This window comes from Corythoichthys intestinalis, chromosome 4 (genome assembly GCF_030265065.1).
Source record: "Corythoichthys intestinalis isolate RoL2023-P3 chromosome 4, ASM3026506v1, whole genome shotgun sequence".
Lineage (NCBI taxonomy): Eukaryota > Metazoa > Chordata > Actinopteri > Syngnathiformes > Syngnathidae > Corythoichthys > Corythoichthys intestinalis.
The window spans coordinates 3,828,447-3,832,666 of NC_080398.1; positions in this window are offsets into that span (position 1 = coordinate 3,828,447).

Genomic DNA, 4,220 nt, shown 5'->3' on the forward strand with positions numbered 1-4,220 from the left:
TGATAGTGTCACATTTTCGCATGATAATTATCATGTTTTTACATGATGATTATCACATTTTTAATGATACATCATGTCTTTGCATACCACATTTGTACATGATCGTATCACGTTTTTACATTACAATAATCACGTTTTTACATGATAATTGTGACGTTTTCATGATATATCATGTCTTTACATATTACATTTTTACATCATTATACTTTTTACATGATAGTGTAACATTTTTACATGATGGTATGACGTTTTTACATGATAGTGTCACATTTTACATGAGAATAATGTTTTTACCTGATAATTATCACATTTTAAAATGATACATCATGTCTTTGCATACCACATTTTTACATGATCGTATCACGTTTTTACATAATTATCCATGTTTTACATGGTAGTATCACATTTTTACATGATGGTATCACGTTTTTACATGATAATTATCATGTTTGTAAATGATAACTATCACATTTTTTAATGATATATCATGTCTTTATATATTACATTTTTACATGATAATAATCAAATTTTTACATAATTATCAAATTTTTTCATGATATATCATGTTTTTACATGATAATTGTGTTTTTACATGTTAATCATGACGTTTTTACATGATTGTTATCACGTTTGTACATGATATGTCATGTTTTTACATGATTTTGTCACACGTTTATGTGATAATTATCACATTTTTACATGATTATCTCTTTTCTACATGATAGTATCACACATTTACATTGTAGTATCACGTTTTTACATGATAGTGTCACATTTTCGCATGATAATTATCATGTTTTTACATGATGATTATCACATTTTTAATGATACATCATGTCTTTGCATACCACATTTGTACATGATCGTATCACGTTTTTACATTACAATAATCACGTTTTTACATGATAATTGTGACGTTTTCATGATATATCATGTCTTTACATATTACATTTTTACATCATTATACTTTTTACATGATAGTGTAACATTTTTACATGATGGTATGACGTTTTTACATGATAGTGTCACATTTTACATGAGAATAATGTTTTTACCTGATAATTATCACATTTTAAAATGATACATCATGTCTTTGCATACCACATTTTTACATGATCGTATCACGTTTTTAAATGATAACTATCACATTTTCATAATATATCATGTCTTTACATATCACATTTTTACATAATTATACTTTTCTACCGGATAGTATCACATTTTTACATGATAGTCACATTTTTACATGATGGTATCACATTGTTACATGATAATCATCATTTTATACTTTTTAATACATTTTTTCATGATATATCATGTTTTTACATGATAATTATGTTTTTACATGTTAATTATGACGTTTTTAGATGATTGTTATCACGTTTAAACATGATATGTCATGTTTTACATGATAGTATTACGCTTTAACAATCATAACTATCACGTTATATATAATAACGTGATAGTATATAATAACGTGATAGTATAGTGCAGTACTTCTCAAATGGTGGGGCGCGCCCCCCCAGGGGGGCGCAGAGCGATGCCAGGGGTGGCGTGAGTGACCTCGGGGAACATGCTTTTTTTTTTTTTTTTTTTTGGCCGTACTAGAATAAAGTGTACTTGCACATCCACTCCGTGAGTGGCAGTGGCGCTCTCATTTTCAAAGTGCGTGCAGTATTTTTGAAGGTAAGCAAGAGCACACGGAAGAGACTCATGTAGAGCTGGGCTCACGCTGCGACCCACTGTCTTCTCCGGTTCTCACATGTCCGGCCGAGAAGTGCCGTTTTCGGCTTGGGATCGTCACGACCACCGCCCTCACCTACGGTTCTCCCTCGGCCGCCGAGAATGCGCTTTTTTCGGGCCGTTTGCCTTTTGGCTTTGACTTTTAATATAGTGGGAAATGAGGAAAGACCACTGTTTGCTGAGTCTAAAAATGATTATAGCGGAGAGTCTGAAGCCAAATCAGTTAAGACGCCACTTAAAAGACATTAGACCTCAATCTCATTGATAAGCCGCTTGATTGTTTTTCAGCGAAAACGTGCCGAATATTGCCAATTGTCACAATCGTCCCGCTTTGTCAGTAAACCAGTGAGCACTGTGGTGAATCAGCGAAAATAAAAACTTTCCTTCTGTCCAAAGACACTTTTTTCCCCCCTTCTATTCAGTTTTGTTTTTTTCGGTCAAATTTTTTTGGCATGTTGTCTTGAAAAGTAAATGTTTCTAATCAATTTGAATTTGTTATTATTTACTGATTTTATTACATTTTATTTTTCAGTATCAAATGGTCAAAAATGACCTTGAGTGTATTTTTACAGTTTGGATGTGACTTATTTATTTATTTATTTATTTATTTATTTATTTATTTTTTACTTCAGGCAAATTGATGCGCGTTAAGTCTTTTCTGTTACAAGCAAAACAATGTTAATAAAGTTATACTTTATTATAAGTTGATCTATGTTACTTTTTTTCTTTAATAGAAAAAAAGGACACAATGTTAGGCTGAGGCGTACTTATAATAGTTATATTATAGACAAATGATACTATTTACAGTGGCGGCAGAGTTGGGGGGGGGGGCGCGAAACATTTACGTCTTCCTTGGGGGGGCGTAACAGAAAATAATTGAGAAGCACTGGTATAGTGTCACATTTTGCGTGATTGTATCATGTTTTTACATGATAATTATCACATTTTTTCATGATATATCATGTCTTTACATATCACATTTCTACATGATAATTATCACGTTTTTACATAATTATCCCTTTTTTTACAAGAGAGTATCACATTTTTACATGAATGTATCACATTTTTACATGATTATACTTTTTTACATGATAGTATCACATTTTTACATGATGGTATGACGTTTTTACATGATAGTGTCACATTTTAAATGAGAATCATCATGTTTTTACCTGATAATTATCACATTTTTTAATGATACATCATGTCTGCATACCACATTTTTACATGATCGTATCACGTTTTTACATGATAATTATCACGTTTTCATAATATATCATGTCTTTACATATCACATTTTTACATAATTATCCTTTTTTATACATGACAGTATCCCATTTTTACATGACAGTATCCCATTTTTACATGATAGTCACATTTTTACATGATGGTATCACGTTTTTACATGATAATCATGTTTATACATGATAATTATCACATTTTTTCATGATATATCATTTTTTTACATGATAATTATGTTTTTACATGTTAATTATGACGTTTTTAGATGATTGTTATCACGTTTAAACATGATATGTCATGTTTTACATGATAGTATTGCGATTTACCATAAATATCACGTTTATACATGATTATCCCTTTTTTTACATGATAGTATCACATTTTTACATGAATGTATCACATTTTTGCATAATCATCACGATTTTGCATGATAATGATCACATTTTTTTCATGACATATTATGTTTTTACATGATAATTATGTTTTTACATGTTATGTTTTTACATGAAAATATGACATCTTCTCACATGATAGTATCACACTTTTACATATTTATCACGTTTTTACATAGTATTCTTTTTTTTTTTTTTACAATATAGTATCACGTTTTTACATAATTATCCCTTTTTTTTACATTATAGTATTACATTTTTCACTGACTTTAAATATATAAATATTCCTGCAATATTTAAAGAAAAAAACAACAACAACCCTTTATTAATACTATGATTACCAATTATTACCATATGTCCGTCAGGTTTACACCTTTACTAGTTGCTTTTAACCATTATAATGATTCGTGTTCTGTATGAAATACAATTTTTTTCACTGCTGTTGATGCACTCATACTTTTAGTGTTTCTTCTGTATAATTCTAATAAATACTGAATTATTCTTATGAATACATTTCCCCATAAACAACATCTTAATGCACCTTAATGGACTTGCAAACACCATCACGGCAAGTGCCTCCTATAGATAGGGGGGTGGGCCGGAGAGAGTTGGAGGAAGGGTTCTCCGTCATCATCCTCATGTTCAACCAATAGAGGGAGCAGCAGGAGACCCTTATAAAGCTGAGCGGACCACCCGGCATCTTCATCATCCTCGTAGCCCGGACCGGGACACTGCTCCGCGTGCAAATATGGACAACATGAGCTGATGACGGGGCTTTTTTCATTTTTGGGAGGGGGAGGAGGGTGTCGGGAGTGGGACGCTGCGTGCGGCCAGGATGAAGAA